Genomic DNA, 17,500 nt, shown 5'->3' with positions numbered 1-17,500 from the left:
GTTGAAATATGTGTGGGTAGATTAAGCGAGAGCGCTCTCTGCTGGTTGAAAAAGCTTACAGCACCTGGTATTCCCAGGCGGTCTCCCATCCAAGTACTAACCAGGCCCGACCCTGCTTAGCTTCCGAGATCAGACGAGATCAGGCGCATCCAGGCTGGTATGGCCGTAAGCTGAAGCTGCAGCTTGAAATACCTCTTATATGGAGTTGAAGATAAGTCATATAATATAAGTCATTGATTTGTTGGTGATAATAATTTAGAAGCGCTTATTTGTTGGAGTTAAAGTGCCTTAACCATGTGCAAAACACTTTAGGACGTGAGCTGTCGCTGTTACCACGTTGAAATATGTGTGGGTAGATTAAGCGAGAGCGCTCTCTGCTGGTTGAAAAAGCTTACAGCACCTGGTATTCCCAGGCGGTCTCCCATCCAAGTACTAACCAGGCCCGACCCTGCTTAGCTTCCCAGATCAGACGAGATCGGGCGCATCCAGGCTGGTATGGCCGTAAGCAGAAGCTGCAGCTTGAAATACCTCTTATATGGAGTTGAAGATAAGTCATATAATATTAGTCATTGATTTGTTGGTGATAATAATTTAGAAGCGCTTATTTGTTGGAGATAAAGTGCCTTAACCATGTGCAAAACACTTTAGGACGTGAGCTGTCGCTGTTACCACGTTGAAATATATGTGGGTAGATTAAGCGAGAGCGTTCTCTGCAGGTTGAAAAAGGTTACAGCACCTGGTATTCCCAGGTGGTCTCCCATCCAAGTACTAACCAGGCCCGACCCTGCTTAGCTTCCGAGATCAGACGTGATCGGGGGCATCCAGGCTGGTATGGCCGTAAGCAGAAGCTGCAGCTTGAAATACCTCTTATATGGAGTTGAAGATAAGTCATAGAATATAAGTCATTGATTTGTTGGTTTTATTTGTTGGAGTTAAAGTGCCTTAACCATGTGCAAAACACTTTAGGACGTGAGCTGTCGCTGTTACCACGTTGAAATATGTGTGGGTAGATTAAGCGAGAGCGCTCTCTGCTGGTTGAAAATGCTTACAGCACCTGGTATTCCCAGGCGGTCTCCCATCCAAGTACTAACCAGGCCCGACCCTGCTTAGCTTCCGAGATCAGACGAGATCGGGCGCATCCAGGCTGGTATGGCCGTAAGCAGAATCTGCTGCTTGAAATAACTCTTATATGGAGTTGAAGATAAGTCATAGAATATAAGTCATTGATTTGTTGGTTTTATTTGTTGGAGTTAAAGTGCCTTAACCATGTGCAAAACACTTTAGGACGTGAGCTGTCGCTGTTACCACGTTGAAATATGTGTGGGTAGATTAAGCGAGAGCGCTCTCTGCTGGTTGAAAATGCTTACAGCACCTGGTATTCCCAGGCGTTCTCCCATCCAAGTACTAACCAGGCCCGACCCTGCTTAGCTTCCGAGATCAGACAAGATCGGGCGCATCCAGGCTGGTATGGCCGTAAGCAGAAGCTGCTGCTTGAAATACCTCTTATATGGAGTTGAAGATAAGTCATATAATATAAGTCATTGATTTGTTGGTGATAATAATTTAGAAGCGCTTATTTGTTGGAGTTAAAGTGCCTTAACCATGTGAAAAACACTTTTGGACGTGAGCTGTCGCTGTTACCACGTTGAAATATGTGTGGGTAGATTAAGCGAGAGCGCTCTCTGCTGGTTGAAAAAGCTTACAGCACCTGGTATTCCCAGGCGGTCTCCCATCCAAGTACTAACCAGGCCCGACCCTGCTTAGCTTCCGAGATCAGACGAGATCGGGCGCATCCAGGCTGGTATGGCCGTAAGCAGAAGCTGCAGCTTGAAATACCTCTTATATGTAGTTGAAGATAAGTCATAGAATATAAGTAATTGATTTGTTGGTTTTATTTGTTGGAGTTAAAGTGCCTTAACCATGTGCAAAACACTTTTGGACGTGAGCTGTCGCTCTTACCACGTTGAAATATGTGTGGGTAGATTAAGCGAGAGCGCTCTCTGCTGGTTGAAAAAGATTACAGCACCTGGTATTCCCAGGCGGTCTCCCATCCAAGTACAAACCAGGCCCGACCCTGCTTAGCTTCCGAGATCAGACGAGATCGGGCGCATCCAGGCTGGTATGGCCATAAGCTGAAGCTGCAGCTTGAAATACTTCTTATATGGTTCTTATAGGGTGAGGAGCAGAATAACTGAGTGAAGGAGGAAGTGGGTGAGATGCAGACAGGCAGGTGTCTCTGACAAACATTTCTGACAAACATTTTGACAAACATCTGTGATTTACGGAACTTTGCACCGTGAAAGAAAGGCGTACTGTGAGCAACTTAGGCATAAACTTGATACAGTCAACTATACCCGTGGAACACATTCAAAGAAGAAGGAAATGGCTGAGAAACCTATGCAAAGGCGCAACCGGCAGCAGGACAAAGACGAGGATGAAACAGGTGTGCTGTTAAAGGAGATGAAAGTCATTCAGTCCAAGGTGGACAATATTGAAAAGCAACTGAATAGTAAGATGGATGGACTGTACGGATCATTGGAAAAAATCTTGAAAAGTGAGCTCAAAAAGTGCGTCAAAGAAATCCAAGATAATATTGACTTGGAAATCGGGGCGCTAAAATCCCGTTTAGATCTGCTGGAGCAAAAACTTCAATCAAGCAATTCTAGCCCTCCCAACACATTTGACCCAGATGTGTCGATCATCATCATGGGGTTACCATACGACAAAGAGGAAGATCTGGATGAAAAGTTGGGAAAAGTGTTGGAGGTGTGCTGTGCTTGTGAACAAACCCCGACACCGATGGCAATTGAGAGGCTGCGACCCAGAGGCGCGGGGCCCGGAGCGGTGCGAGTCGCGTTTGCCTCGGTGAGGGAGAAAGTGGACGTGCTTCGTGGGAAACGTAATCTGAAATCCAACCCGGAGTTTGCAAAAGTGTATGTTCGATCCGCTAAATCCCACACAGATCGAATTATGGAGATAAACTTTAAAACGCTCCTTCGGGATCTGCCGCTGGGAAAAGATTTCTACATAGCGGGCAATGGGAGGATGATTAAGCGAGGATCAGCTGAGGCAGCCGCTGGTGCGCCAGGTGAGCAGCGGTCCGCTGCATGGAGACGCTGAGGAGATGAAGCCCACCCCGAATCTGAAGATTTAAGAGAGTTTTCTTGTTTATCCGTGGTTCACTGGAATCTAAACGGATGGACTGCTTCGAACTCTATGTTAAGAACTTTGTTGCTACAATCCCTTAATCCAGATATTATTTCATTAAATGAAACGCACCTATCCGGTGATGAAGAAATTGAGTTATTTGGTTATTCTTGGTTTGGAAATAATAGAAACAGGCATATAAGAGCACCAAAGGGCTCTGGAGGAGTTGGTCTTTTGGTTAAAAATGAACTTTTTGAACATTTCAAGATTAAAATTGTGGATAAATCTATGGATGGTATTATTGGGGTATTATTTGAAAACCGACATCTGCAGTACAGCTTTGTGGTTTTTTCCTGTTATTTATCCCCAGAAGGATCTGTAAGAGGAAGGGACTGTAATACATTTTTCAGTAATTTACTTACCCAAGTGTATTCCTTTGATGTGGATGCAATTTATATATGTGGTGACCTAAACAGTCGGATTGCTGATAAAGAAGACTGTATTGCGAATGTAGATACTATTCCAGAGAGGGTTGCAATAGATCTGTCTTCTAACAGTCATGGTGAATCATTTCTAGACTTTCTTATAGATTCTAAATGCTGTGTTTTAAATGGGAGACTTAATCGAGAAAATGATAATTTCACATCAATATCAGTGAGAGGGAAGGCTGTGGTTGATTATATAGTGACACCTCATGAATGTTTAGAGTCCTGTCTTGAGTTTAAAGTTATTACTTCGACGGACCTTATGGATAGCTGTGACGCAGCCACTGTTGATCTTATTGGAGAAAGGTGTCACTTACCAGATCACTCGTTATTAATGTTAAAATTTAAGGTGGAGATTCAAGTGAGAGAAGATCATACACCTGTTATTTATCCAAAAAGGCAACGTAGAACTTTCCCTGAACATTTTCTAACTTCTAATATGTGTCGCTCTACTCTGTTTGAACTTACCAGACAACTTGAAACTTGCCAAGGTACACAGAATAATGTTGATAGATGCTATAATTCACTCTGCAATTTGTTAACTTCAGAAATGGATAAATGTCTACCTAGAAACTCTCATAAGGTCTCCAAGAAAAGGTGTTACAAACCCTACTGGAATGCCCATCTTAAAAAACTGTGGAACGACAGGAAAACAGCTGAAAATAATTTTTTAAAGTGTAAAGATCCCCTTGTTAAACAGAAAACCAGAGACGAAAATAGGCAAGCACAATCTCTGTTTGATAAAAATCTACGATTTTATAAAAGGAAATTTTGGAAAGGACAGTCTCTAAGATTTGACTACTTAAAAACCAATAATCCGCATCAGTTTTGGAAAGAGATTAATAAATTAGGCCCCAAGAGATTACAGACAATACCTATGGAGGTAATAATAAGTGATGATTTTGTTGAAACTAGGAAAGAACTTGTGCTTAAAAAATGGGAGCAAGATTTTGCTGATTTACTTTCTGGAAATCAGATTCCATCAAATTTTGATGATAATTTCCTGAAAGAAGCATGTGCTTTAAAAGATGAACTGGAGAGGAATATGGTTCAAGATGAGTATTTGTCTAATTTAATTTTGAATTCTGATATCACTCTGGAGGAAGTGAGAGCTGCTATACATAAGTCAAAGGTGAAGAAAGCTGTAGGTGTGGAGGAAATCCCTAATGAGGTCCTAAAATCACCGTCACTTTTAAATGTCCTCTTCTGTTTGTTTCAATTTTGTTTTAATTACAGTATTGTTCCCTCAGTTTGGTATAAATCCATAATTAAACCCATCCCCAAATCATTAAAAAATGATCCAAGGGTACCTTCAAATTACAGGGGAATCAGCCTTCTCAGTACTGTGTATAAATTATACTCTAGTATATTGAATGCTCGGCTGTCCCAGTATTTAGAAGCTGTAGAATATTTAGTTGATGAGCAGGGTGGTTTTAGAAAAAAACGAGCTTGTATTGACCATATTCATTCTGTTTCAACTATTGTAAGAACAAGACTTGTAGCTGGTAAATCAACATTTGTATGCTTCGTAGACTTCCAAAAAGCTTTTGACTGGATTCACAGAGATTTGCTTGCTTTAAAACTTTTAAAAGCAGGGGTGAATGGTAGATTCTATAAAACATTTAAATCAATGTATAGTTGTCCTGTTGCCTGTATAGAGATAAATAATATGCAGACAGACTGGTTTAGTACTCCCTTTGGGGTTAAACAAGGTGATATTCTTTCCCCTAATCTGTTTGCTATTTATGTTAATGATTTGGCCCTTACCATTAAAGAATCAAATCTGGGTATACACATGGATGACTTTACTCTCGGGATTCTGTTGTACGCGGATGATATTGCTCTCCTAGCTGAATCGGAGGATGATTTACAGAAAATGTTGAATTTACTTAGGATATGGTGTCACAAATGGAGATTATTAATAAATCAAAGTAAAACACAGATTATCCATTTCAGGAAAAAACGTACTCCAAGAAGTAATAAGAATATAAGTTTTGGGGAGGTAAGATTGGAATACACATCTACATATAAATATTTAGGATTTACTTTTGATGAATTTATGACGATGGAAGCTGGGATTAAGTTGTTGGCAGATTCAGCTGGGAGGGCGTTAGGGTCTGTGGTCAGCAAGATTAAGATATGTAAAACTCTTGGATACTCTACCTACTCACAACTGTATGATGCCTGTGTCTCCCCCATATTAAATTATGCTTCAGGGGTCTGGGGATATAAGGAGTCTAAGATTGCAGATTCTATACAGAACAGAGCTGCTCGCTGTTTCTTGGGGGTTCATAAATTTGCTCCGATCTTGGCCGTTCAAGGTGACATGGGTTGGCTTCCTGGTTCCATTAGACGTAAATGTGAGATGATTAGATTGTGGAATCGTTTACTTAATATGCCGGAAGACAGGATCAATAAGAAAATTTTTATTTGGAGTAAATTAAATGGTTCACCATGGATTAAAGAAATATTTGTATTATTTGAAGAGGTTGGATTACAGTATATGTATAGGAATAACTTAACCTGTTCAATAACTTCAATTAGTGATAAGTTTTTTGCTTTGTTTAAGACAAAATGGTTAAATGAGATTTTGTTTAAACCCAAATTACGAACATACATCCAAATCAAGCACAATTATGGCCCTGAACCTTATGTTAAAGCAAACTTAACCAGAAATCAAAGGTCTTTAATGGCTCAGCTGAGAACAGGAATCCTTCCCTTAAATCTTGAAGTCGGCAGATTTAAAAACATTCCCGAAGATGAAAGGTTGTGTGAATTATGCGAACTTAATGAAGTGGAAAGTGAATCACATTTTTTGTTATATTGCCCTCTGTATGATGAACTGAGAACTCCTTTATTTACTGAAATGTTTGTTAAAAAACCAGAAATGTTCTGGTGCTCTGACGATGATAGAATGGATGGGTTGTTTAGCTTCAATGTTTTTAAGTTGGCTCATTTTGTTTCTGAAGCCTGGATAAAGCGTCAGGATTGTTTATATGTTTAATTGGTACATGGTCTGTTGTCTGGCTTTCATTTGCTTTATGTTCCTTTCTCTCTTTTTTGGTGTCTTGTAAGCCCACTCGGGCTGGGCACGTCATGTGCATGACACGGAAATAAAAAATTCAATTCAATTCAATTCAATATATGGAGTTGAAGATAAGTCATATAATACAAGTCATTGATTTGTTGGTGATAATAATTTAGAAGCGCTTATTTGTTGGAGTTAAAGTGCCTTAACCATGTGAAAAACACTTTTGGACGTGAGCTGTCACTGTTACCACGTTGATATATGTGTGGGTAGATTAAGCGAGAGCGCTCTCTGCTGGTTGAAAATGCTTACAGCACCTGGTATTCCCAGGCGGTCTCCCATCCAAGTACTAACCAGGCCCGACCCTGCTTAGCTTCCCAGATCAGACGAGATCGGGCGCATCCAGGCTGGTATGGCCGTAAGCAGAAGCTGCAGCTTGAAATACCTCTTATATGGAGTTGAAGATAAGTCATAGAATATAAGTAATTGATTTGTTGGTTTTATTTGTTGGAGTTAAAGTGCCTTAACCATGTGCAAAACACTTTTGGACGTGAGCTGTCGCTCTTACCACGTAGAAATATGTGTGGGTAGATTAAGCGAGAGCGCTCTCTGCTGGTTGAAAAAGCTTAAAGCACCTGGTATTCCCAGGCGGTCTCCCATCCAAGTACTAACCAGGCCCGACCCTGCTTAGCTTCCGAGATCAGACGAGATCGGGCGCATCCAGGCTGGTATGGCCGTAAGCAGAAGCTGCAGCTTGAAATACCTCTTATATGGAGTTGAAGATAAGTCATAGAATATAAGTAATTGATTTGTTGGTTTTATTTGTTGGAGTTAAAGTGCCTTAACCATGTGCAAAACACTTTAGGACGTGAGCTGTCGCTGTTACCACGTTGAAATATGTGTGGGTAGATTAAGCGAGAGCGCTCTCTGCTGGTTGAAAAAGCTTACAGCACCTGGTATTCCCAGGCGGTCTCCCATCCAAGTACTAACCAGGCCCGACCCTGCTTAGCTTCCGAAATCAGACTAGATCTGGCGCATCCAGGCTGGTATGGTCGTTAGCAGAAGCTGCAGCTTGAAATACCTCTTATATGGAGTTGAAGATAAGTCATATAATATAAGTCATTGATTTGTTGGTGATAATAATTTAGAAGCGCTTATTTGTTGGAGTTAAAGTGCCTTAACCATGTGCAAAACACTTTAGGACGTGAGCTTTCGCTGTTACCACGTTGAAATATATGTGGGTAGATTAAGCGAGAGCGTTCTCTGCAGGTTGAAAAAGCTTACAGCACCTGGTATTCCCAGGCGGTCTCCCATCCAAGTACTAACCAGGCCCGACCCTGCTTAGCTTCCGAGATCAGACGAGATCGGGCGCATCCAGGCTGGTATGGCCGTAAGCAGAAGCTGCAGCTTGAAATACCTCTTGTATGGAGTTGAAGATAAGTCATAGAATATAAGTCATAGATTTGTTGGTTTTGTTTGTTGGAGTTAAAGTGCCTTAACCATGTGCAAAACACTGTAGGACGTGAGCTGTCGCTGTTACCACGTTGAAATATGTGTGGGTAGATTAAGCGAGAGCGCTCTCTGCAGGTTGAAAAAGCTTACAGCACCTGGTATTCCCAGGCTGTCTCCCATCCAAGTACTAACCAGGCCCGACCCTGCTTAGCTTCCGAGATCAGACGAGATCAGGCGCATCCAGGCTGGTATGGCCGTTAGCAGAAGCTGCAGCTTGAAATACCTCTTATATGGAGTTGAAGATAAGTCATATAATATAAGTCATTGATTTGTTGGTGATAATAATTTAGAAGCGCTTATTTGTTGGAGTTAAAGTGCCTTAACCATGTGCAAAACACTTTAGGACGTGAGCTTTCGCTGTTACCACGTTGAAATATATGTGGTTAGATTAAGCGAGAGCGTTCTCTGCAGGTTGAAAAAGCTTACAGCACCTGGTATTCCCAGGCGGTCTCCCATCCAAGTACTAACCAGGCCCCACCCTGCTTAGCTTCCGAGATCAGACGAGATCGGGCGCATCCAGGCTGGTATGGCAGTAAGCAGAAGCTGCAGCTTGAAATACCTCTTGTATGGAGTTGAAGATAAGTCATAGAATATAAGTCATAGATTTGTTGTTTTTTTTTTTTGTAGTTAAAGTGCCTTAACCATGTGCAAAAGACTTTAGGACGTGAGCTGTCGCTGTTACCACGTTGAAATATGTGTGGGTAGATTAAGCGAGAGCGCTCTCTGCTGGTTGAAAAAGCTTACAGCACCCTGTATTCCCAGGCGGTCTCCCATCCAAGTACTAACCAGGCCCGACCCTGCTTAGCTTCCGAGATCAGATGAGATTGGACGCATCCAGGCTGGTATGGCCGTAAGCTGAAGCTGCAGCTTGAAATACCTCTTGTATGGAGTTGAAGATAAGTCATAGAATATAAGTCATAGATTTGTTTTTTTTATTTGTTGGAGTTAAAGTGCCTTAACCATGTGCAAAACACTTTAGGACGTGAGCTGTCGCTGTTACCACGTTGAAATATGTGTGGGTAGATTAAGCGAGAGCGCTCTCTGCAGGTTGAAAAAGCTTACAGCACCTGGTATTCCCAGGCTGTCTCCCATCCAAGTACTAACCAGGCCCGACCCTGCTTAGCTTCCGAGATCAGACGAGATCAGGCGCATCCAGGCTGGTATGGCCGTTAGCAGAAGCTGCAGCTTGAAATACCTCTTATATGGAGTTGAAGATAAGTCATATAATATAAGTCATTGATTTGTTGGTGATAATAATTTAGAAGCGCTTATTTGTTGGAGTTAAAGTGCCTTAACCATGTGCAAAACACTTTAGGACGTGAGCTTTCGCTGTTACCACGTTGAAATATATGTGGTTAGATTAAGCGAGAGCGTTCTCTGCAGGTTGAAAAAGCTTACAGCACCTGGTATTCCCAGGCGGTCTCCCATCCAAGTACTAACCAGGCCCCACCCTGCTTAGCTTCCGAGATCAGACGAGATCGGGCGCATCCAGGCTGGTATGGCAGTAAGCAGAAGCTGCAGCTTGAAATACCTCTTGTATGGAGTTGAAGATAAGTCATAGAATATAAGTCATAGATTTGTTGTTTTTTTTTTTTGTAGTTAAAGTGCCTTAACCATGTGCAAAAGACTTTAGGACGTGAGCTGTCGCTGTTACCACGTTGAAATATGTGTGGGTAGATTAAGCGAGAGCGCTCTCTGCTGGTTGAAAAAGCTTACAGCACCCTGTATTCCCAGGCGGTCTCCCATCCAAGTACTAACCAGGCCCGACCCTGCTTAGCTTCCGAGATCAGATGAGATTGGACGCATCCAGGCTGGTATGGCCGTAAGCTGAAGCTGCAGCTTGAAATACCTCTTGTATGGAGTTGAAGATAAGTCATAGAATATAAGTCATAGATTTGTTTTTTTTATTTGTTGGAGTTAAAGTGCCTTAACCATGTGCAAAACACTTTAGGACGTGAGCTGTCGCTGTTACCACGTTGAAATATGTGTGGGTAGATTAAGCGAGAGCGTTCTCTGCTGGTTGAAAAAGCTTACAGCACCTGGTATTCCCAGGCGGTCTCCCATCCAAGTACTAACCAGGCCCGACCCTGCTTAGCTTCCGAGATCAGACGAGATCGGGCGCATCCAGGCTGGTATGGCCGTAAGCAGAAGCTGCTGCTTGAAATACCTCTTATATGGAGTTGAAGATAAGTCATAGAATATAAGTCATTGATTTGTTGGTTTTAATTGTTGGAGTTAAAGTGCCTTAACCATGTGCCAAACACTTTAGGACGTGAGCTGTCGCTGTTACCACGTTGAAATATGTGTGGGTAGATTAAGCGTGAGCGCTCTCTGCTGGTTGAAAAAGCTTACAGCACCTGGTATTCCCAGGCGGTCTCCCATCCAAGTATTAACAAGGCCCGACCCTGCTTAGCTTCCGAGATCAGACGAGATCGGGCGCATCCAGGCTGGTATGGCCATAAGCAGAAGCTGCAGCTTGAAATACCTCTTATATGGAGTTGAAGATAAGTCATAGAATATAAGTCATTGATTTGTTGGTTTTATTTGTTGGAGTTAAAGTGCCTTAACCATGTGCAAAACATTTTAGGACGTGAGCTGTCGCTGTTACCACGTTGAAATATGTGTGGCTAGATTAAGCGAGACCGTTCTCTGCTGGTTGAAAAAGCTTACAGCACCTGGTATTCCCAGGCGGTCTCCCATCCAAGTACTAACCAGGCCCGACCCTGCTTAGCTTCCGAGATCAGACGAGATCGGGCGCATCCAGGCTGGTATGGCCGTAAGCAGAAGCTGCAGCTTGAAATACTTCTTATATGGAGTTGAAGATAAGTATATACTACAAGTCATTGATTTGTTGGTGATAATAATTTAGAAGCGCTTATTTGTTGGAGTTAAAGTGCCTTAACCATGTGCAAAACACTTTAGGACGTGAGCTGTCGCTGTTACCACGTTGAAATATGTGTGGGTAGATTAAGCGAGAGCGCTCTCTGCTGGTTGAAAAAGCTTACAGCACCTGGTATTCCCAGGCGGTCTCCCATCCAAGTACTAACCAGGCCCGACCCTGCTTAGCTTCCGAGATCAGACGAGATCGGGCGCATCCAGGCTGGTATGGCCGTAAACAGAAGCTGCTGCTTGAAATACCTCTTATATGGAGTTGAAGATAAGTCATAGAATATAAGTCATTGATTTGTTGGTTTTATTTGTTGGAGTTAAAGTGCCTTAACCATGTGCAAAACACTTTAGGACGTGAGCTGTCGCTGTTACCACGTTGAAATATGTGTGGGTAGATTAAGCGTGAGCGCTCTCTGCTGGTTGAAAAAGCTTACAGCACCTGGTATTCCCAGGCTGTCTCCCATCCAAGTACTAACCAGGCCTGACCCTGCTTAGCTTCCGAGATCAGACGAGATCGGGCGCATCCAGGCTGGTATGGCCGTAAGCAGAAGCTGCAGCTTGAAATACCTCTGATATGGAGTTGAAGATAAGTCATAGAATATAAGTCATTGATTTGTTGGTTTTATTTGTTGGAGTTAAAGTGCCTTAACCATGTGCAAAACACTTTAGGACGTGAGCTGTCGCTGTTACCACGTTGAAATATGTGTGGGTAGATTAAGCGAGAGCGCTCTCTGCTGGTTGAAAAAGCTTACAGCACCTGGTATTCCCAGGCGGTCTCCCATCCAAGTACTAACCAGGCCCGACCCTGCTTAGCTTCCGAGATCAGACGAGATCGGGCGCATCCAGGCTGGTATGGCCGTAAGCTGAAACTGCAGCTTGAAATACTTCTTATATGGAGTTGAAGATAAGTATATAATACAAGTCATTGATTTGTTGGTGATAATAATTTAGAAGCGCTTATTTGTTGGAGTTAAAGTGCCTTAACCATGTGCAAAACACTTTGGGACGTGAGCTGTCGCTGTTAACACGTTGAAATATGTGTGGGTAGATTAAGCGAGAGCGCTCTCTGCTGGTTGAAAAAGCTTACAGCACCTGGTATTCCCAGGCGGTCTCCCATCCAAGTACTAACCAGGCCCGACCCTGCTTAGCTTCCGAGATCAGACGAGATCGGGCGCATCCAGGCTGGTATGGCCGTAAGCAGAAGCTGCAGCTTGAAATACCTCTTATATGGAGTTGAAGATAAGTCATAGAATATAAGTCATTGATCTGTTGGTTTTATTTGTTGGAGTTAAGGTGCCTTAACCATGTGCAAAACACTTTAGGACGTGAGCTGTCGCAGTTACCACGTTGAAATATGTGTGGGTAGATTAAGCGAGAGCGTTCTCTGCTGGTTGAAAAAGCATACAGCACCTGGTATTCCCAGGCGGTCTCCCATCCAAGTACTAACCAGGCCCGACCCTGCTTAGCTTCCGAGATCAGATGAGATCGGGCGCATCCAGGCTGGTATGGCCGTAAGCAGAAGCTGCAGCTTGAAATACCTCTTATATGGAGTTGAAGATAAGTCATAAAATATAAGTCATTGATTTGTTGGTGATAATAATTTAGAAGCGCTTATTTGTTGGAGTTAAAGTGCCTTAACCATGTGCAAAACACTTTAGGACGTGAGCTGTCGCTGTTACCACGTTGAAATATGTGTGGCTAGATTAAGCGAGAGCGTTCTCTGCTGGTTGAAGAAGCTTACAGCACCTGGTATTCCCAGGCGGTCTCCCATCCAAGTACTAACCAGGCCCGACCCTGCTTAGCTTCCGAGATCAGACGAGATCAGGCGCATCCAGGCTGGTATCGCCGTAAGCAGAATCTTCTGCTTGAAATACCTCTTATATGGAGTTGAAGATAAGTCATAGAATATAAGTCATTGATTTGTTGGTTTTATTTGTTGGAGTTAAAGTGCCTTAACCATGTGCAAAACACTTTAGGACGTGAGCTGTCGCTCTTACCACGTTGAAATATGTGTGGGTAGATTGAGCGAGAGCGCTCTCTGCTGGTTGAAAATGCTTACAGCACCTGGTATTCCCAGGCGGTCTCCCATCCAAGTACTAACCAGGCCCGACCCTGCTTAGCTTCCGAGATCAGACGAGATCGGGCGCATCCAGGCTGGTATGGCCGTAAGCTGAAGCTGCAGCTTGAAATACTTCTTATATGGAGTTGAAGATAAGTATATAATACAAGTCATTGATTTGTTGGTGATAATAATTTAGAAGCGCTTATTTGTTGGAGTTAAAGTGCCTTAACCATGTGCAAAATACTTTAGGACGTGAGCTGTCGCTCTTACCACGTTGAAATATGTGTGGGTAGATTAAGCGAGAGCGCTCTCTGCTGGTTGAAAAAGCTTACAGCACCTGGTATTCCCAGGCGGTCTCCCATCCAAGTACTAACCAGGCCCGACCCTGCTTAGCTGCCGAGATCAGACGAGATCGGGCGCATCCAGGCTGGTATGGCTGTAAGCAGAAGCTGCAGCTTGAAATACCTCTTATATGGATTTGAAGATAAGTCATAGCATATAAGTCATTGATTTGTTGGTTTTATTTGTTGGAGTTAAAGTGCCTTAACCATGTGCAAAACCCTTTAGGACGTGAGCTGTCGCTGTTACCACGTTGAAATATGTGTGGGTAGATTAAGCGAGAGCGCTCTCTGCTGGTTGAAAAAGCTTACAGCACCTGATATTCCCAGGCGGTCTCCCATCCAAGTACTAACCAGGCCCGACCCTGCTTAGCTTCCGAGATCAGACGAGATCGGGCGCATCCAGGCTGGTATGGCCGTAAGCTGAAGCTGCAGCTTGAAATACCTCTTATATGGAGTTGAAGATAAGTCATAGAATATAAGTCATTGATTTGTTGGTTTTATTTGTTGGAGTTAAAGTGCCTTAACCATGTGCAAAACACTTTAGGACGTGAGCTGTCGCTGTTACCACGTTGAAATATGTGTGGGTAGATTAAGCGAGAGCGCTCTCTGCTGGTTGAAAAAGCTTACAGCACCTGATATTCCCAGGCGGTCTCCCATCCAAGTACTAACCAGGCCCGACCCTGCTTAGCTTCCGAGATCAGACGAGATCGGGCGCATCCAGGCTGGTATGGCCGTAAGCTGAAGCTGCAGCTTGAAATACCTCTTATATGGAGTTGAAGATAAGTCATATAATATAAGTCATTGATTTGTTGGTGATAATAATTTAGAAGCGCTTATTTGTTGGAGTTAAAGTGCCTTAACCATGTGCAAAACACTTTAGGACGTGAGCTGTCGCTGTTACCACGTTGAAATATGTGTGGGTAGATTAAGCGAGAGCGCTCTCTGCTGGTTGAAAAAGCTTACAGCACCTGGTATTCCCAGGCGGTCTCCCATCCAAGTACTAACCAGGCCCGACCCTGCTTAGCTTCCGAGATCAGACGAGATCGGGCGCATCCAGGCTGGTATGGCCGTAAGCTGAAGCTGCAGCTTGAAATACTTCTTATATGGAGTTGAAGATAAGTATATAATACAAGTCATTGATTTGTTGGTGATAATAATTTAGAAGCGCTTATTTGTTGGAGTTAAAGTGCCTTAACCATGTGCAAAACACTTTGGGACGTGAGCTGTCGCTGTTACCACGTTGAAATATGTGTGGGTAGATTAAGCGAGAGCGCTCTCTGCTGGTTGAAAAAGCTTACAGCACCTGGTATTCCCAGGCGGTCTCCCATCCAAGTACTAACCAGGCCCGACCCTGCTTAGCTTCCGAGATCAGACGAGATCGGGCGCATCCAGGCTGGTATGGCCGTAAGCAGAAGCTGCAGCTTGAAATACCTCTTATATGGAGTTGAAGATAAGTCATAGAATATAAGTCATTGATCTGTTGGTTTTATTTGTTGGAGTTAAGGTGCCTTAACCATGTGCAAAACACTTTAGGACGTGAGCTGTCGCAGTTACCACGTTGAAATATGTGTGGGTAGATTAAGCGAGAGCGTTCTCTGCTGGTTGAAAAAGCATACAGCACCTGGTATTCCCAGGCGGTCTCCCATCCAAGTACTAACCAGGCCCGACCCAGCTTAGCTTCCGAGATCAGACGAGATCGGGCGCATCGAGGCTGGTATGGCCGTAAGCTGAAGCTGCAGCTTGAAATACCTCTTATATGGAGTTGAAGATAAGTCATATAATATAAGTCATTGATTTGTTGGTGATAATAATTTAGAAGCGCTTATTTGTTGGAGTTAAAGTGCCTTAACCATGTGCAAAACACTTTAGGACGTGAGCTGTCGCTGTTACCACGTTGAAATATGTGTGGGTAGATTAAGCGAGAGCGCTCTCTGCTGGTTGAAAAAGCTTACAGCACCTGGTATTCCCAGGCGGTCTCCCATCCAAGTACTAACCAGGCCCGACCCTGCTTAGCTTCCGAGATCAGATGAGATCGGGCGCATCCAGGCTGGTATGGCCGTAAGCAGAAGCTGCAGCTTGAAATACCTCTTATATGGAGTTGAAGATAAGTCATAGAATATAAGTCATTGATTTGTTGGTTTTATTTGTTGGAGTTAAAGTGCCTTAACCATGTGCAAAACACTTCAGGACGTGAGCTGTCGCTGTTACCACGTTGAAATATGTGTGGGTAGATTAAGCGAGAGCGCTCTCTGCTGGTTGAAAAAGCTTACAGCACCTGGTATTCCCAGGCGGTCTCCCATCCAAGTACTAACCAGGCCCGACCCTGCTTAGCTTCCGAGATCAGACGAGATCGGGCGCATCCAGGCTGGTATGGCCGTGAGCTGAAGTTGCAGCTTGAAATACCTCTTATATGGAGTTGAAGATAAGTCATATAATATAAGTCATTGATTTGTTGGTGATAATAATTTAGAAGCGCTTATTTGTTGGAGTTAAAGTGCCTTAACCATGTGCAAAACACTTTAGGACGTGAGCTGTCGCTGTTACCACGTTGAAATTTGTGTGGGTAGATTAAGCGAGAGCGCTCTCTGCTGGTTGAAAAAGCTTACAGCACCTGGTATTCCCAGGCGGTCTCCCATCCAAGTACTAACCAGGCCCGACCCTGCTTAGCTTCCGAGATCAGACGAGATCGGGCGCATCCAGGCTGGTATGGCCGTAAGCAGAAGCTGCAGCTTGAAATACCTCTTATATGGAGTTGAAGATAAGTCATAGAATATAAGTCATTGATTTGTTGGTTTTATTTGTAGGAGTTAAAGTGCCTTAACCATGTGCAAAACACTTTAGGACGTGAGCTGTCGCTGTTACCACGTTGAAATATGTGTGGGTAGATTAAGCGAGAGCGTTCTCTGCTGGTTGAAAATGCTTACAGCACCTGGTATTCCCAGGCGGTCTCCTATCCAAGTACTAACCTGGCCCGACCCTGCTTAGCTTCCGAGATCAGACGAGATCGGGCGCATCCAGGCTGGTATGGCCGTAAGCAGAATCTGCTGCTTGAAATACCTCTTATATGGAGTTGAAGATAAGTCATAGAATATAAGTCATTGATTTGTTGGTTTTATTTGTTGGAGTTAAAGTGCCTTAACCATGTGCAAAACACTTTAGGACGTGAGCTGTCGCTGTTACCACGTTGAAATATGTGTGGGTAGATTAAGCGAGAGCACTCTCTGCTGGATGAAAAAGCTTACAGCACCTGGTATTCCCAGGCGGTCTCCCATCCAAGTCCTAACCAGGCCTGACCCTGCTTAGCTTCCGAGATCAGACGAGATCGGGCGCATCCAGGCTGGTATGGCCATAAGCTGAAGCTGCAGCTTGAAATACCTCTTATATGGAGTTGAAGATAAGTCATATAATATAAGTCATTGATTTGTTGGTGATAATAATTTAGAAGCGCATATTTGTTGGAGTTAAAGTGCCTTAACCATGTGAAAAACACTTTAGGACGTGAGCTGTCGCTGTTACCACGTTGAAATATGTGTGGGTAGATTAAGCGAGAGCGCTCTCTGCTGGTTGAAAAAGCTTACAGCACCTGGTATTCCCAGGCGGTCTCCCATCCAAGTACTAACCAGGCCCGACCCTGCTTAGCTTCCGAGATCAGATGAGATCGGGCGCATCCAGGCTGGTATGGCCGTAAGCAGAAGCTGCAGCTTGAAATACCTCTTATATGGAGTTGAAGATAAGTCATAAAATATAAGTCATTGATTTGTTGGTGATAATAATTTAGAAGCGCTTATTTGTTGGAGTTAAAGTGCCTTAACCATGTGCAAAACACTTTAGGACGTGAGCTGTCGCTGTTACCACGTTGAAATATGTGTGGCTAGATTAAGCGAGAGCGTTCTCTGCTGGTTGAAGAAGCTTACAGCACCTGGTATTCCCAGGCGGTCTCCCATCCAAGTACTAACCAGGCCCGACCCTGCTTAGCTTCCGAGATCAGACGAGATCAGGCGCATCCAGGCTGGTATGGCCATAAGCTGAAGCTGCA

The 17,500-nt window shown here is 43.6% G+C and overlaps 39 non-coding genes and 1 pseudogene across 39 annotated transcripts; all 40 read right to left on the bottom strand.

Annotated features, from left to right (window-relative positions):
- Window positions 1-52: 52 nt before the first annotated feature.
- Window positions 53-171, bottom strand: LOC133429990 (5S ribosomal RNA). Its single transcript, XR_009774757.1, has one exon. It is a non-coding gene; the product is annotated as a 5S ribosomal RNA (ribosomal RNA).
- A 217-nt stretch (window positions 172-388) lies between these two features.
- LOC133430067 (5S ribosomal RNA) lies at window positions 389-507 on the bottom strand. Its single transcript, XR_009774830.1, has one exon. It is a non-coding gene; the product is annotated as a 5S ribosomal RNA (ribosomal RNA).
- Window positions 508-724: 217 nt separating this feature from the next.
- LOC133430047 (5S ribosomal RNA) lies at window positions 725-843 on the bottom strand. Its single transcript, XR_009774812.1, has one exon. It is a non-coding gene; the product is annotated as a 5S ribosomal RNA (ribosomal RNA).
- A 199-nt stretch (window positions 844-1,042) lies between these two features.
- On the bottom strand, window positions 1,043-1,161 carry LOC133430163 (5S ribosomal RNA). Its single transcript, XR_009774911.1, has one exon. It is a non-coding gene; the product is annotated as a 5S ribosomal RNA (ribosomal RNA).
- Window positions 1,162-1,360: 199 nt separating this feature from the next.
- LOC133430101 (5S ribosomal RNA) lies at window positions 1,361-1,479 on the bottom strand. Its single transcript, XR_009774862.1, has one exon. It is a non-coding gene; the product is annotated as a 5S ribosomal RNA (ribosomal RNA).
- A 217-nt stretch (window positions 1,480-1,696) lies between these two features.
- On the bottom strand, window positions 1,697-1,815 carry LOC133430155 (5S ribosomal RNA). Its single transcript, XR_009774903.1, has one exon. It is a non-coding gene; the product is annotated as a 5S ribosomal RNA (ribosomal RNA).
- Window positions 1,816-2,014: 199 nt separating this feature from the next.
- On the bottom strand, window positions 2,015-2,133 carry LOC133430046 (5S ribosomal RNA). The gene has a single exon (XR_009774811.1). It is a non-coding gene; the product is annotated as a 5S ribosomal RNA (ribosomal RNA).
- A 4,832-nt stretch (window positions 2,134-6,965) lies between these two features.
- Window positions 6,966-7,084, bottom strand: LOC133430070 (5S ribosomal RNA). The gene has a single exon (XR_009774833.1). It is a non-coding gene; the product is annotated as a 5S ribosomal RNA (ribosomal RNA).
- Window positions 7,085-7,283: 199 nt separating this feature from the next.
- Window positions 7,284-7,402, bottom strand: LOC133430035 (5S ribosomal RNA). The gene has a single exon (XR_009774800.1). It is a non-coding gene; the product is annotated as a 5S ribosomal RNA (ribosomal RNA).
- Window positions 7,403-7,601: 199 nt separating this feature from the next.
- On the bottom strand, window positions 7,602-7,720 carry LOC133430134 (5S ribosomal RNA; annotated as a pseudogene).
- Window positions 7,721-7,937: 217 nt separating this feature from the next.
- On the bottom strand, window positions 7,938-8,056 carry LOC133430154 (5S ribosomal RNA). The gene has a single exon (XR_009774902.1). It is a non-coding gene; the product is annotated as a 5S ribosomal RNA (ribosomal RNA).
- A 199-nt stretch (window positions 8,057-8,255) lies between these two features.
- LOC133430111 (5S ribosomal RNA) lies at window positions 8,256-8,374 on the bottom strand. The gene has a single exon (XR_009774872.1). It is a non-coding gene; the product is annotated as a 5S ribosomal RNA (ribosomal RNA).
- Window positions 8,375-8,591: 217 nt separating this feature from the next.
- Window positions 8,592-8,710, bottom strand: LOC133430013 (5S ribosomal RNA). Its single transcript, XR_009774778.1, has one exon. It is a non-coding gene; the product is annotated as a 5S ribosomal RNA (ribosomal RNA).
- Window positions 8,711-8,909: 199 nt separating this feature from the next.
- Window positions 8,910-9,028, bottom strand: LOC133430125 (5S ribosomal RNA). The gene has a single exon (XR_009774885.1). It is a non-coding gene; the product is annotated as a 5S ribosomal RNA (ribosomal RNA).
- A 199-nt stretch (window positions 9,029-9,227) lies between these two features.
- Window positions 9,228-9,346, bottom strand: LOC133430110 (5S ribosomal RNA). The gene has a single exon (XR_009774871.1). It is a non-coding gene; the product is annotated as a 5S ribosomal RNA (ribosomal RNA).
- A 217-nt stretch (window positions 9,347-9,563) lies between these two features.
- LOC133430012 (5S ribosomal RNA) lies at window positions 9,564-9,682 on the bottom strand. The gene has a single exon (XR_009774777.1). It is a non-coding gene; the product is annotated as a 5S ribosomal RNA (ribosomal RNA).
- A 199-nt stretch (window positions 9,683-9,881) lies between these two features.
- On the bottom strand, window positions 9,882-10,000 carry LOC133430124 (5S ribosomal RNA). Its single transcript, XR_009774884.1, has one exon. It is a non-coding gene; the product is annotated as a 5S ribosomal RNA (ribosomal RNA).
- A 199-nt stretch (window positions 10,001-10,199) lies between these two features.
- LOC133430153 (5S ribosomal RNA) lies at window positions 10,200-10,318 on the bottom strand. Its single transcript, XR_009774901.1, has one exon. It is a non-coding gene; the product is annotated as a 5S ribosomal RNA (ribosomal RNA).
- Window positions 10,319-10,517: 199 nt separating this feature from the next.
- LOC133430103 (5S ribosomal RNA) lies at window positions 10,518-10,636 on the bottom strand. Its single transcript, XR_009774864.1, has one exon. It is a non-coding gene; the product is annotated as a 5S ribosomal RNA (ribosomal RNA).
- A 199-nt stretch (window positions 10,637-10,835) lies between these two features.
- On the bottom strand, window positions 10,836-10,954 carry LOC133430152 (5S ribosomal RNA). The gene has a single exon (XR_009774900.1). It is a non-coding gene; the product is annotated as a 5S ribosomal RNA (ribosomal RNA).
- A 216-nt stretch (window positions 10,955-11,170) lies between these two features.
- On the bottom strand, window positions 11,171-11,289 carry LOC133430174 (5S ribosomal RNA). Its single transcript, XR_009774921.1, has one exon. It is a non-coding gene; the product is annotated as a 5S ribosomal RNA (ribosomal RNA).
- Window positions 11,290-11,488: 199 nt separating this feature from the next.
- Window positions 11,489-11,607, bottom strand: LOC133430102 (5S ribosomal RNA). Its single transcript, XR_009774863.1, has one exon. It is a non-coding gene; the product is annotated as a 5S ribosomal RNA (ribosomal RNA).
- A 199-nt stretch (window positions 11,608-11,806) lies between these two features.
- On the bottom strand, window positions 11,807-11,925 carry LOC133430151 (5S ribosomal RNA). The gene has a single exon (XR_009774899.1). It is a non-coding gene; the product is annotated as a 5S ribosomal RNA (ribosomal RNA).
- A 216-nt stretch (window positions 11,926-12,141) lies between these two features.
- Window positions 12,142-12,260, bottom strand: LOC133430150 (5S ribosomal RNA). Its single transcript, XR_009774898.1, has one exon. It is a non-coding gene; the product is annotated as a 5S ribosomal RNA (ribosomal RNA).
- A 199-nt stretch (window positions 12,261-12,459) lies between these two features.
- On the bottom strand, window positions 12,460-12,578 carry LOC133429976 (5S ribosomal RNA). The gene has a single exon (XR_009774743.1). It is a non-coding gene; the product is annotated as a 5S ribosomal RNA (ribosomal RNA).
- Window positions 12,579-12,795: 217 nt separating this feature from the next.
- LOC133430025 (5S ribosomal RNA) lies at window positions 12,796-12,914 on the bottom strand. The gene has a single exon (XR_009774790.1). It is a non-coding gene; the product is annotated as a 5S ribosomal RNA (ribosomal RNA).
- Window positions 12,915-13,113: 199 nt separating this feature from the next.
- On the bottom strand, window positions 13,114-13,232 carry LOC133430162 (5S ribosomal RNA). The gene has a single exon (XR_009774910.1). It is a non-coding gene; the product is annotated as a 5S ribosomal RNA (ribosomal RNA).
- Window positions 13,233-13,448: 216 nt separating this feature from the next.
- On the bottom strand, window positions 13,449-13,567 carry LOC133429983 (5S ribosomal RNA). The gene has a single exon (XR_009774750.1). It is a non-coding gene; the product is annotated as a 5S ribosomal RNA (ribosomal RNA).
- Window positions 13,568-13,766: 199 nt separating this feature from the next.
- LOC133429979 (5S ribosomal RNA) lies at window positions 13,767-13,885 on the bottom strand. Its single transcript, XR_009774746.1, has one exon. It is a non-coding gene; the product is annotated as a 5S ribosomal RNA (ribosomal RNA).
- Window positions 13,886-14,084: 199 nt separating this feature from the next.
- On the bottom strand, window positions 14,085-14,203 carry LOC133429978 (5S ribosomal RNA). Its single transcript, XR_009774745.1, has one exon. It is a non-coding gene; the product is annotated as a 5S ribosomal RNA (ribosomal RNA).
- A 217-nt stretch (window positions 14,204-14,420) lies between these two features.
- Window positions 14,421-14,539, bottom strand: LOC133430149 (5S ribosomal RNA). The gene has a single exon (XR_009774897.1). It is a non-coding gene; the product is annotated as a 5S ribosomal RNA (ribosomal RNA).
- Window positions 14,540-14,755: 216 nt separating this feature from the next.
- Window positions 14,756-14,874, bottom strand: LOC133430148 (5S ribosomal RNA). The gene has a single exon (XR_009774896.1). It is a non-coding gene; the product is annotated as a 5S ribosomal RNA (ribosomal RNA).
- A 199-nt stretch (window positions 14,875-15,073) lies between these two features.
- LOC133430094 (5S ribosomal RNA) lies at window positions 15,074-15,192 on the bottom strand. Its single transcript, XR_009774856.1, has one exon. It is a non-coding gene; the product is annotated as a 5S ribosomal RNA (ribosomal RNA).
- Window positions 15,193-15,409: 217 nt separating this feature from the next.
- On the bottom strand, window positions 15,410-15,528 carry LOC133430016 (5S ribosomal RNA). The gene has a single exon (XR_009774781.1). It is a non-coding gene; the product is annotated as a 5S ribosomal RNA (ribosomal RNA).
- A 199-nt stretch (window positions 15,529-15,727) lies between these two features.
- On the bottom strand, window positions 15,728-15,846 carry LOC133430001 (5S ribosomal RNA). Its single transcript, XR_009774767.1, has one exon. It is a non-coding gene; the product is annotated as a 5S ribosomal RNA (ribosomal RNA).
- A 217-nt stretch (window positions 15,847-16,063) lies between these two features.
- LOC133430147 (5S ribosomal RNA) lies at window positions 16,064-16,182 on the bottom strand. Its single transcript, XR_009774895.1, has one exon. It is a non-coding gene; the product is annotated as a 5S ribosomal RNA (ribosomal RNA).
- Window positions 16,183-16,381: 199 nt separating this feature from the next.
- On the bottom strand, window positions 16,382-16,500 carry LOC133430017 (5S ribosomal RNA). The gene has a single exon (XR_009774782.1). It is a non-coding gene; the product is annotated as a 5S ribosomal RNA (ribosomal RNA).
- Window positions 16,501-16,699: 199 nt separating this feature from the next.
- LOC133430117 (5S ribosomal RNA) lies at window positions 16,700-16,818 on the bottom strand. The gene has a single exon (XR_009774877.1). It is a non-coding gene; the product is annotated as a 5S ribosomal RNA (ribosomal RNA).
- A 217-nt stretch (window positions 16,819-17,035) lies between these two features.
- LOC133430004 (5S ribosomal RNA) lies at window positions 17,036-17,154 on the bottom strand. The gene has a single exon (XR_009774770.1). It is a non-coding gene; the product is annotated as a 5S ribosomal RNA (ribosomal RNA).
- A 217-nt stretch (window positions 17,155-17,371) lies between these two features.
- LOC133430010 (5S ribosomal RNA) lies at window positions 17,372-17,490 on the bottom strand. The gene has a single exon (XR_009774776.1). It is a non-coding gene; the product is annotated as a 5S ribosomal RNA (ribosomal RNA).
- Between the last annotated feature and the right edge of the window lie 10 nt (window positions 17,491-17,500).

This window comes from Cololabis saira, unplaced genomic scaffold (genome assembly GCF_033807715.1).
Source record: "Cololabis saira isolate AMF1-May2022 unplaced genomic scaffold, fColSai1.1 scf035, whole genome shotgun sequence".
NCBI classification, from domain to species: Eukaryota; Metazoa; Chordata; class Actinopteri; order Beloniformes; family Belonidae; genus Cololabis; species Cololabis saira.
The sequence above is the reverse complement of the archived record's forward strand: the minus strand, read 5'-3'. Positions and strand labels throughout refer to the sequence as shown.